The sequence below is a fragment of the Armigeres subalbatus genome, chromosome 2 (genome assembly GCF_024139115.2).
Source record: "Armigeres subalbatus isolate Guangzhou_Male chromosome 2, GZ_Asu_2, whole genome shotgun sequence".
NCBI classification, from domain to species: domain Eukaryota; kingdom Metazoa; phylum Arthropoda; class Insecta; order Diptera; family Culicidae; genus Armigeres; species Armigeres subalbatus.
Window position 1 is genome coordinate 1,131,638 of NC_085140.1, and position 13,241 is coordinate 1,144,878.

General features: G+C 51.3%; 1 long non-coding RNA gene across 2 annotated transcripts; it reads right to left on the reverse strand.

Moving 5' to 3' along the window:
- Positions 1-751: 751 nt before the first annotated feature.
- LOC134213921 (uncharacterized) lies at positions 752-11,950 on the reverse strand. 2 transcript variants are annotated; one of them, XR_009979569.1, is made up of 3 exons: positions 11,419-11,927; positions 10,452-10,985; positions 752-973 (listed from the first exon to the last, which is right to left on the reverse strand). It is a non-coding gene; the product is annotated as an uncharacterized LOC134213921 (long non-coding RNA). The 2 variants fall into 2 exon arrangements; XR_009979568.1 differs by lacking the exon at positions 10,452-10,985 and having other exon boundaries at positions 11,419-11,950.
- Positions 11,951-13,241: the final 1,291 nt, after the last annotated feature.

Here is a 13,241-nt window from a genome sequence, read left to right on the forward strand (position 1 = left end):
CGCACTGGCGGACGACGAAGCTGCTATGACGGCCATCTTCTGCTTCCTGAAGGACGCCCGACTTTTCTACGAAGTATAGGACCCTGACAGTTCCATAACGTCATGCGTCGGTATTGAGGCCCTCCACATCAGGCGAACGGGCATTTCCTAAATGTAAGTCCCACCCCCCCCAGCGATCGCCATTCCGATTCGGCTGGGGGGGCATCGACCTTCCACCTCCACAGCCATACCTCGTCAAACCATATGCCAACCCGCAATCGAATTTTTCTTTTCCTTCACCGAAGGATCTTGATAAAAAATCATCGAGCATTTTCAGGCTCCTCCGAATTTTCGGATTCCGAATATCGCCTCAACCACCAGGTGGCGTTCTGAACCTTTTTAACGTAAAAAAGGTCGAAAAATCAAAAGGTTTTCTGTTCAAGAATGGCAAATTTTGACGAGGAGGTTTCTGGATTAGGGCCTCACCACTTACTTCAGGCACCCGGAAGCTAAATCACCACCGGAGAACAGCGCATCGCAAACCACAACAGGACATCCTGAGACTGCCAAACTATAGCAGGATCCCCAGAAGAAACCCTTGACTACAGGGCCTGCAGGAGCGCAGAGCAAACGCCAACTTTATCGGAGAGCACAGGAGGACACCAACCGCCGAAGTACCTACACCGGGAATAAAGTCCCCATCCGCTTCGGAACCCCTGTTTTTAACTCGTTTTGTGTAGTGTCATCATCGTACTTTTAATTTTCTGTGAACTCCTTTTATTATTATTATTTAATTTCCCATTTTAAAGTGTTTATATTTTAGTCAAGTGTTTAGTTCTAAGTCAAATGGCGATGCCCTTGGTTGGCACGCAGGGCGGCCCCTCCGGCTGACCCTCTCCATAATTTAGTCTTGCTGCACCGCTATGGGCGGGACCCAAGGTTGGCCCGCAAAGGGGTCTCTTCCAGCCCCCTTTCTTTTGGTGTTGAACTTAATCTGTAGATTAAAAAAACACAGAAATAAAGATTAAAAAAAAAAAAAAAAAAAAAAAAGAAGCACGTAACAACAACAACATCCAGAATGCATACACGGCTTTACGTAACAACACGGTTGACGAACGGTGCACCATTAATTTTCTGAACGACGTCCAACTATTTAACCGAATATGACAAGCCCCAAACCTGATAATGACCCAGCAACGAACTCTGGAAACCCTCGGAAACGGAACACAAAACACCTCCCCGAAACAATCAAGACCCTGCCACGAAAAAGGACAAACCACCGGACTACGAAACACCCACTGAAAACGAAAATTGATACCAAACACGCAACGACCCTGGACTGCTCTGATACACCCCACCAAGCTATTGGAACCGGAAACACCTAGAATAACAAATTTTCATATCAATCCTAGAACGGCCCCTTCCGGACCGATAGTAAAATCGTAGAATATTAAATTGATAATGCAATGTAATCATATATTTTGTAAAACCATTTCAAAACTTTCGCGGAGGTGAACTAGCCTTGGGCTAAAAACCTCTTTAATAAAGATTTTAATAATAATAATAATAATTTGGGCACACCGGCAAGCGATGCCCAAGTGCGGAACAACTATGTGGCAACTGTTCCAAGCATCATCCCGCGGACGCCTCAATGGCGACCGACGAGCCCAACAATCGCCCACAGTGTCCCGACCGATCCTACTGCAAATTTTGCAAAAGCCATGAGCATCCAACCTCCAGCAGAAGATGCCCGGAATACCTGAAGGAGGTTGAGATACAAAGGATCCGCGTGGACCAAGGTATCCCATACGGCCCAGCAAGGAGAATGTTCGAAGCCCGCTCCGGAACCGGACAAACCGGCTCTTTCGCTCAAGCAACTACTCAAAGCAAGGACCAGGAGATCGCAGATTTGAGGAAAATGGTCAAGGACCTGCAAGTGAACAAGACCAGCCAGACATCGGGAGTTGGCAACCGCATGGAGGCCATCCAACAAAACGGCACGATCGAGGATCTGATCCGAAAAGTGTCGGAGCTGACCGAAACCATCGGCAAGCTGCAAGCTAGTCTCGACGTGAAGGACCAAGTCATCGAGAAGCTGCGCGCCATGGTCCAAAGCAGCGACGGCAAGGACACCAGAAAGACCAAGCAAGCCAAGCAAGCCAGCAAAGCAAGCTCAAGCAAGATGGATACAACTGTTTCTCCAAACCCGTACGACATCTTCAGCGACAGCGAGGAGATGGTCGTCACACCAACACCAACTCCCAAGCGCGATCGCGTCCCAAGTGACTCCAGCGAGAGTGGAAAGTCCTCAGCTGGAGCCCCACGGACGAAGCGTGTGACAGGTAGAACAGCCAAGTAAGTGGTTTAATAGGCTCTGTTTGCCTCTATTGTATCCTACAAGCTTTTACCTACCCAAACCCCCTCCCATCCTTTTCAATCCTCACTTCAAAACAAATACTTCCGACAATGATGTGCAAGCCGAGCCTCCCAGACGAGTACTAGTTACTCAAACCTTATCAACTTCTATTCTACCTTTCAACACACCCAACACCCACCCGCCCAATCCCGTGCGAGAACACGTACCCGAAAAGGAAAGCAGCAACACACAGGCCGCAGATGAGCATCCGAGTAGCCGGGGCAATGCCAGTGCGGATGCTACACCCCTACCGGAACTGGCGGACAACCTCCGGCGCTCGGACGCTGTCCCTGCTAGCCAGGACACCGTGGAGTCAAGCGCAAAGCAGACGGCCTACTTGGGACGCTTTTCCTTTCCCCAACGGACGACGAGGGACACAAACGTCAAGCGCAAAGTAAGAGCGCCGCAATAGCGGACGAAGCCACATGCCTAAAGGACACCGCGGGAGTCAAGCGTAGAGCAGACGGCGTACTTGGGACGCTCTTTCTTTCCCCAACGGACAACGAGGGATCCAAGAGTCAAGCGCAAAGCACGGGTGCCGCAAATGCGGACGAAGACTCAAGCAAAAAGGACACCGTTGGAGTCAAGCGCAAAGCAGGTGGCGTACTTGGGACGTTTTTTCTTTCCCCAACGGACGACGAGGGAAGTCAAGTGCAAGCGCAAAGTAAAAGTGCCGCTACTGCGGACGAAGCAACGTCCTTCCCTCCGCTCGGAGTAGAATCATCGTCAGCTTTCCTCTACGACCAACTGCATATGACCAGGTACGGCCCTGACGCCGTTATCAAGCCAGGACCCTCCCGTGAGTACCCAGCTTTCACCGCAATGTCAGCAGCCCTTGGGGGCGAGGAGCTTGCCTCCGGAAGAGCTCTGGGGGGGAGCACACCTCCACCACCCACTTTTTTGCCGTCGCCTCCCCCATCTCTGCCGGTTGCGGGTTCCGGACCCCCAACCCTCGATGACAGCATCTTTTCAGCGCCGCAGTCGCATGGCCCAGGTCCCCGCTCCATCACCTTGGCGCTTCAATGGAACGCCAATGGTTTCTTTAATAACCTCTGTGACCTAGAGCTGCTTGTCTCGGACTCTGAACCGATAGTCTTAGCACTACAGGAGATCCACCGCGCAACTCCCTCCGCCATGGATCGGACACTAAGCGGACGTTATAAATGGTTCACCGAAGTCAGGGAAAACGTCTTCCAATCTGCTGCAGTTGGCGTCCTGAGTGAGGTCCCTGCCACCGAGATCCTCGTCGATGCGGATTTCCCGATGGTCGCAGTCAGAGTAGAGTGGCCCCTCCCAATCACAATCGTATCGCTATACATCCCCAGTGGCAGGCACCAGAACCTGGAGCGTAACTTGGTGAGTATTTTCGAGACCCTACCATCACCAGTGCTCATCCTCGGAGATGTGAACGGCTACCACCACTCCTGGGGTAGCCGCTCTAACAACACTCGCGGCAACGCCGTCTTCAACGCCGCAACCGAAACAGGACTGGTTGTCTTGAACGATGGCACCCCAACCTTCCGCCGAGGGTTGACGGAGTCTGCCATCGACGTTTCACTAGCCTCGAGTTCGGTCGTCGGTAGGCTGCTCTGGTTCACGGACGGTGACCCCAGAGGCAGCGACCACGCGCCTATTCTCGTGGCGCTTGACAGCGTGCCCACCAACATTTCGCGTCGTCCCCGTTGGCTTTATGACCAAGCCGACTGGAGAGGCTTCCATCAAGAGATAGAGAGAGAGCTAGAGGCAGGACCAAACCCAACAGCAATCGAACTATCGGAGGCCATCCACAGGGCCGCCAGCAAACGATCCCAAAACCAGCCCAAACCCGGGACGAAGATCCGTGCACTGGTGGAATGACGTGGCGAAGCAAGCGGTCAAAGACAGGAGGAAGGCCCTCCGAGCACTCAAAGAGAGCGAAGAAACGGCTAGCACCGGATAGCCCTGACTTGGTAAATATCCGCACCGAGTACCAAGTTGCAAGAAACAAATGCAGGCAGACCATCCGGGAAGAAAAGGACCAGTCATGGACGGATTTCCTTGACGGCATCTCCAGTGACCAGTCCTCAACCGAGCTGTGGCGAAGGATCAACTGTTTTACAGGTAAGCGTCGATCCAAAGGTATTACTCTCTCCATAGATGGCACAATGCAGCGAGACCCCGCTATAGTTGCCGACGCCCTGGCCGAACACTTCCACCGGCAGTCCTCTTACCAGGAATACCCCGAGGAGTTCAGAAAGTCTCATCCCGACCCCTCAGCCGAAATCCTTGCCTTTCCGGTTCCTCCAGACGACGGAGCGAATTTCAACCGGCCTTTCTCGCTGGAGGAGCTGGAATTTGCGCTGAGGAAGGGGAAGGGAAAGTCTGCCGGACCCGATAACCTAGGCTATCCAATGCTGAAGAACCTCCCTCCAAGCGGAAAAGTTGCCCTCCTTGAGGCCCTTAACAAGGAGTGGCAATGTGGCACGCTTCCCGCAGAATGGAGGTCAAGCATCGTGGTTCCCATCCCTAAGAACCAAGGTCCATCTACCGAAGCCAGCAGCTACCGTCCGATAGCTCTAACGAATGTAAGCGCCAAGATCCTGGAGAGGCTTGTAAACCGAAGGCTGACCGAATACCTGGAAAGCACTGGCCGTTTTGACAGTCGACAGCACGCCTTCCGCTCCGGAAGAGGAACCGGAACCTACCTGGCCTCCCTAAGCCAGATCCTCCAGGAAGCAAAGGAAGCAGGTCACCATGCTGAACTTGTGTCGCTGGACATATCTAAGGCCTACAACCGCACCTGGACACCGGGCATCCTGAAGAAATTGGCTCTTTGGGGGATTTCCGGCAACCTCCTGCATTTCGTAAAAATTTTCTGCTCGATCGGTCCTTCCGAGTACAACTCGGATCGCACGCCCTCAGGACCCATGAAGGAGGAAACCGAGTCCCTCAAGGATCCGTAATAGCCGTAACACTCTTCCTGATAGCCATGGAGGAAGTTTTCACCAACCTGCCCCAGGAGTCTACATCCTTGTTTATGCGGATGATATCCTGCTGGTCGTCACCGGCAAACACCCGAAAGCGTTGAGAAGGAAGGCCCAAGCAGCCGTAAGTAAAGTCGGAAAATGGGCCACTGCAGTCGGCTTCCAAATGGCAGCCGGAAAGTGCGTCAGGGTCCATATATGCGACAGCAACCACCGTCCCCCTCGGCGCCCCATAACCCTCAATGGCAACGCAATACCAACGCGCAACTGTGTCAAGCTACTCGGTGTCTCCGTTGACCGAAAACTCACCTTTAAGAAGCATTTTGAGAATATCCGCAACGCATGCAAAAATAGGGTAAACATGATCAAGCTCATATCTAGACGACGAACCAGAAGCGACCGCTCCACCCGTATCCGCGTAGCCGACGCGGTGATCACCAGCCGACTAACGTACGGTATTGAAATGACATCCTGGAATTTCCCGGATTTAGTTCTCTCCCTCGCTCCGGTGTACAACCGATCCATCCGGCTAATCTCCGGACTATTGCCATCGACGCCCGCCGACATAGCCTGCGCGGAAACCGGCGTTCTGCCCTTCCGCTTCAAGGCTGCCTCAGCGCTGTGCACCAAAGCGGCAAGCTATTCAGAAAAAACCAAAGCAAACTCAGTTTCTTGCAGCCTCCTTGATCGCGCGGATGAAATTTTCCACCAAACCTGCCACCTAAGGATGCCCAAGGTGGTTGGCCTCCATCATCTTGGCCCCAAAAGCTGGAACGAACCGAAGCCAAACATTGACCTCACCCTCAAGAAACAGCTCCGTCGAGAACCGAATAAGTTGGTCGCCCAAAGGCTCTTCCAACAGCGGATCCACGAAAAGTACTCAGCATCCATCATCCGGTACACCGACGGGTCCAAAGCTGCGGGAAGAGTCGGCCTCGGTGTCGATTCCAGCGACGGCTCCACCGAAACACATCGCCTACCAAACATGACCTCCGTTTTCTCGGCTGAAGCTGCGGCGATTTTCCGCGCCGTTGCCCGTCCAACTGATGGCCACACCTTAGTTGTCACCGATTCAGCCAGCGTGCTGGCTGCGCTCTCGTCCGATTCAAGTCGCCATCCATACATCCAGGCCATCCAACTGGCACTGAAAAGCAACATTACCTTGATGTGGGTTCCCGGCCACTCCGGCATTCAAGGGAATGAAAGCGCTGATATCCTGGCGAACATCGGGCGCAGCAGCCCGTACCTTTGCCGAGCAGTCCCAAACGATGACGCAAAGAAATGGATCCGGCAGCAAATGGCTGCTGCATGGGCCAGCGAATGGCGAAGTCAACGAAATTTCTGTAGAATGGTTAAGAATTCCACTCTCCCCGGCGAAGACCTGTTGAACCGCCGGGAACAGGTGGTACTTTCCCGTCTACGAACCGGCCATACAAATATTACGCACAATCTCGGCTCTACTGAATTTCATCGACACTGCAACGCGTGCAACTGCCGAATAACGGTTGCCCACATCCTGAACCACTGTCCAATCTACGAACTGCCAAGAACAACATACGACATCACCAACGCCGCCGCTGCTCTGCAGAACGATCGAGTTGGCGAGCAGCAGCTGATCTCCTTTTTGAAGGACTGCCGCCTCTTCAATGCGGTATAACGCCCCAACCTGATACAGACCCCCCGCAACGACACTTGACAACCCGAAGGATGAATGACCCACAAAAACAACTCCCACTGAAGCGATACCAACACCAGCAACCCAAACGGACTCTCTATGGACTACGCGAAAACATTTTGAAATATTTTTTGAAATCTAAAAATTGTTAAATGACATGTAAATTTTTCAAACTTTTTTCTCCCTCTCCAGAGGTGAGCCAGCCTAGGGCTGCAAGCCTCTTTAATAAAGAAATAAAAAAAAAAAAAAAAAAAAAAGAATTGGAACTGGACAACTGGGTAAATCAGCTCCGTGAGATCGCATAACGATATACTGCATTGATTCCCGCCGCCCGTTGGTGGGCTTACAGCCAACCCCTCGCAACGACAGCAGCAACTCTCCACGTTATCTTTCTATCCGTTGGTTGGCTTTCGACCAATTCACCCTCCGACTGGTAACAACTGACGCAACATCCAACCTTCAGCATAGAAATCGGATAATCACAGCCTGGGACGACGACGGCTCTGGGACTGCCAGGTCGCCCCCAACCGGAAGCTGATTGGGACCGGAATGGGGATCCCTCCTGGTTTTCCTGGATGCGACACGTCCTCCCCAGCACATGGAACATTAACATGGACCATCATCATCAACATGGACCCTTACCGATCGGTTCACTGACGGCAACATCGTAGCTGGTTGGCTTACTGCCAACATCTCCTGTTTTACTGCTCCACTGCTCAAACGGCTTCTAACCGACAACGCTTCTCTGTGGCATACCGCCAGATAGTAACCCCGGCTCGTGCTTTTCCCGCAAATCCAGAAAGCTGTTTGGTGGAGAACCGCGATTGTAAAGCACTGAAAAACCACACCTACTGGCTGGCTTCCTACTGGCTGGCTTACCGCCAACATCTCGATCGTAAACGATGCCCAACTCAACATCATTTGCAGCGCACTTGCCTATCAGCTGCTTCCAATTCCGGCTCAATCATCACTCGGGATGACGACGGCCCCGGGACTGCCAGGTCGCCCCCAACCGGAAGCTTTTGGGGACCGGAATGGGGATCCCTCCTGGTTTCCCTGGGTCCAAAGCGTCCCCCGGTACCCTGAACATTAACATGGATCAGCAAACAAAGCAACGCAGCCTCTCATCGGTCGGCTTACTGCTGACAAAATCGTAGATGTTTCTGCCCACTGCCAACAATTTCTCGTTTAGTGCCCGCTAACTTCCCAGCATCCAGCATCTAAAGCAGCTAAATATCCACCCAATCATCGCCTGGGATAACGACGGCCCCGGGACTACCAGGGCGCCCCCAACCGGAAGCCACTGGGACCGGAATGGGGATCCCTCCTGGTCCTCCTGAGCGCGAAACGTCCTGCCCAGCACATCGCGCACCACCATGGACCGCAAGCAAAGCAATGCAGCTTTTCATCGATCGGCTCACTGCCGACAATATCGTAGTTGGTTGGCCTACCGCCAACACTTCCTTGTCGTTACTTCGATAGCTGGATGACTTCCTACTGGCAGAGTAGCTGTTGTTCGCTTTCTGTTGACTGCCTCCATTGTTTAGTTTCTGTGCAGTAAAACCAACTGAATCATCATCCATCAGGCACGCTGTTTCTATCCGCACAACAGATCCAGACGATTGCTACCCGTTTCCTACTTCAGCATCCTTATGGACAAGTCATCTTAGGCGGCTGGGGCGCCCCCAACCGGAAGCAGCTGGGACCGGAATGGGGATCCCTCCTGGCCTCCTAAGTATGGCGCATCAACTCCTGGCTCCATTAACATCGAATCCATACAGCAAAATACCGTCATCCCTCCGAAGCCCGATAAATCTTGTTACCCGCAAACCCAGCTTACGCGCTGGTGGACAACTGGGTTATTAGAGATACCCCCAATCAACTTAATTGAAGAGTAGCTGTTGTTCGCATTTGGTTTACTGCCTCACTTGTTCAGTCTCTGCGCAGTAAAACTAACCAAATTATCATCCATCAGGCACGCTGTCTCTATCCGGAATACCGTCATCTTTCCAAGCTCGATAATTTTTCGCTACCCGCAAACCCAGCTTACGCGCTGGTGGACAACTGGGTTATCCGAGACACCTCAAAACGACATAATGGAAGAGCAGCAGTTGTTCGCATCCTGCTGATTGCCACCCTTGGACTGCGGCTGCCTCGGAAACACCGTCACGGCCCCAACCGAAAGCTGGATCAAATCGGCATGGGTGTCCCTGTCGGTGCGCTCGAGTGCGGTACGCCTTTCTATGGTAAAGCCGACATCACCCAACGAAAAGGAATTATCACTATGAAGCAAGAATGGAAACGGCGGCTGCTTCGGAAACATTGACACGGCCCCAACCGAAAGCTGGATCAAATCGGCATGGGTCTCCCTGTCGATGCGCCTGATTGCGGTACGTCATCCTACGATAAAGCTGACACTGATCAATGTGTCAGTACTCTTCCCTTACCTTGGACAACTACAATCCAGCAATCGAACAAGTAAAGTAAACTACGAACCTCACCGAACTAATAAAGCTGACATCGCCCAATGATAAGGAACTATCACTGTGAAGCAAGAATGGAAACGGCGGCTGCCTCGGAAACATTGACACGGCCCCAACCGAAAGCTGGATCAAATCGGCATGGGTCCCCCTGTCGATGCGCCTGAGTGCGGTACGTCATCCTACGATAAAGCTGACACTGATCGATAGGTCGGTACTCTTCCTTTACCTCGGACAACTACAATCCAGCAACTCAACAAGCAAGCAAACTACGAACATCATCGAACTAATGAGACGACTTTGGCTCCTGGCGCTCCTTGTTTCGCGCCGAATTTCTGGATCCTCTGAAGAAATGGAACTGCAACTGTCTCGGTAACATCGTCACGGCCCCAACCGAAAGCTGGACCAAATCGGCATGGGTGTCCCTGTCGGTGCACTCGAGTACGGTACATCCTCATACGGTAAAGATGACATCGTATAATGGAAAGGTTCTATCACTGTGAAGCAAGAATGGAAACGACGCTGCCTCGGGAACACTGATACGGCCCCAACCGAAAGTTGGAACAAATCGGCATGGGTGTCCCTGTCGGTGCGCCTGAGTGCGGTACTTTATCGTACGATAAAACTGACACTGATCAACGGAAAGGAACTACCAATGTGAAGCAAACTCGTCAAACAAAAGAACAAACCCTACATCAACAGGTGCCGACTTTTCTCCATCCTAACTAGCAGTTTCAACATCGATAACTACAACCAAATGCGGCATTTCTTCTCGGAAACAACAAGAGGGGGCGAGGCGATGGCCCCGACGGCGCTGGCACGGCCCCAACCGAAAGCAGCAAGGGATCGGAATGGGTGACTCTGCTCGCGCCGACGGGAGCGGTACACCTCGCCACCTTAAAAACGGAATAAATCAAGAAAAACAATGTGGAACTCACCGATTACATTAGAACCTGTTTTGGCAAGGTCTGGCCAGGAATCCCACCATCTGGCGTCTAACATCGAAGAATCATCACCTAAAAAAGAAGAAAATATTATTTTCTGTTCATCTAATTGCCCCGATTGGAACGATACCTACCTCTTCACACACCGTCCGAGGATGGTATAGGACGGCAAACTTTCGTCAACTCCATCGGCTGCCAGTGCCAATGCCCAAACCAACTTGCGTTGATGAAAGGCCCCCCTGGTTGGCCGGTGCGGCTACACCACAAGGGCGACCTGCGGAATTTTGCATCGTCAGACGCCGCACCGCCAGGGGGAGCTTGGCACTGTTGGCTTACACCAACCATGGTCCAGCCCCTAACAAGGATAGATGGAGTCGACCCTCCGCACAACCACCGTACACATCCCGACTCCTTCAACACTCTCTCTCCGTACTGAACGCATCGAACACCCATCACTGCATCGAACCCTGTGGCTAGGGCCTTCAACACTCGTTTTGGCAATGGATCCTACACGACGTATAACGGCTCCTGCAAAGAAAGAAAAAAAGTCCTATTAGTTCAACTATGGGAACAATTTTCATATCTCGACGCAATCCCAACACCATCATCACAACAGTCTCATCAATCAACCATAACCTAAATCCAAAGAAATCACCACCGAGCAACAACTACAACACTGGTCGTCCCCTCAACTATAACCTTGCTGCGAAAACAACAAAAACACGGAAACCTACCGCAGTGCCGATCGAATCAACTATTCTCCACCTTTAGCAACCATTTTTCACCCACGATGGATAAATACCGTTAGCACTCTCCCATGGAATTACTGCCCACGAGCCCAATTTCCTCGATAAATAAAGATACTAAAATAGTTACGACCCCTGGCCGCAATCCGCTGGGGCACACTCCACAGTTTGTCCAACACCCACACAACACAAATCGATTTTTTCTCCCTTCTTACCGGCCTTCTGCGACATCACAGCAAGCAGCAGCGAAAAATCACAAATTCCGACAAAGGAATCAACTTTTATTTTTCCCTTTTAAAGCTGCAAAGCACATATTTGTTGGCACTCGAAACTGACTGACACTAGCTAGAACGAACGAAACCGGAAAACTCAGCATATATGCAAACCAATTAATGCACCATGACTGCTTGCAAGATAATAGAAAGGCACTAAAGAAAGATGCGGGGTTAGGGCTTCGTTAAGTATGATACCCGTAATCATCCAAACGTACAGTCAAGTATTAAGTCCTTTTAGTAGCAATTTCAAACGTGATAAAAACTGTTAACCACAGGCCTATGGCCAAATTAGTTTAGGGCCACTAAATAACGATCTCACAACCTCCGTTTAATTAGTAATTAAAACTATTTTAATGTGTTAAATGGCTTTTGGGGCGACCCCTAGGTTGGGCGCTAAGGAGGGTTTCTTCCAAACCCCACCTTTTCAATATTTCCTGTGTTGAACTTAATTAATAATTAAAAAAACACACTAATAAAGATTTAAAAAAAAAAAAAAAAAAAAAATTGATCGCGCGGATGAAATTTTCCACCAAACCTGCCACCTAAGGATGCCCAAGGTGGTTGGCCTCCATCATCTTGGCCCCAAAAGCTGGAACGAACCGAAGCCAAACATTGACCTCACCCTCAAGAAACAGCTCCGTCGAGAACCGAATAAGTTGGTCGCCCAAAGGCTCTTCCAACAGCGGATCCACGAAAAGTACTCAGCATCCATCATCCGGTACACCGACGGGTCCAAAGCTGCGGGAAGAGTCGGCCTCGGTGTCGATTCCAGCGACGGCTCCACCGAAACACATCGCCTACCAAACATGACCTCCGTTTTCTCGGCTGAAGCTGCGGCGATTTTCCGCGCCGTTGCCCGTCCAACTGATGGCCACACCTTAGTTGTCACCGATTCAGCCAGCGTGCTGGCTGCGCTCGTCCGATTCAAGTCGCCATCCATACATCCAGGCCATCCAACTGGCACTGAAAAGCAACATTACCTTGATGTGGGTTCCCGGCCACTCCGGCATTCAAGGGAATGAAAGCGCTGATATCCTGGCGAACATCGGGCGCAGCAGCCCGTACCTTTGCCGAGCAGTCCCAAACGATGACGCAAAGAAATGGATCCGGCAGCAAATGGCTGCTGCATGGGCCGGCGAATGGCGAAGTCAACGAAATTTCTGTAGAATGGTTAAGAATTCCACTCTCCCCGGCGAAGACCTGTTGAACCGCCGGGAACAGGTGGTACTTTCCCGTCTACGAACCGGCCATACAAATATTACGCACAATCTCGGCTCTACTGAATTTCATCGACACTGCAACGCGTGCAACTGCCGAATAACGGTTGCCCACATCCTGAACCACTGTCCAATCTACGAACTGCCAAGAACAACATACGACATCACCAACGCCGCCGCTGCTCTGCAGAACGATCGAGTTGGCGAGCAGCAGCTGATCTCCTTTTTGAAGGACTGCCGCCTCTTCAATGCGGTATAACGCCCCAACCTGATACAGACCCCCCGCAACGACACTTGACAACCCGAAGGATGAATGACCCACAAAAACAACTCCCACTGAAGCGATACCAACACCAGCAACCCAAACGGACTCTCTATGGACTACGCGAAAACATTTTGAAATATTTTTTGAAATCTAAAAATTGTTAAATGACATGTAAATTTTTCAAACTTTTTTCTCCCTCTCCAGAGGTGAGCCAGCCTAGGGCTGCAAGCCTCTTTAATAAAGAAAAAAAAAAAAAAAAAAAAAAAAAAAGGTCCGTTCTG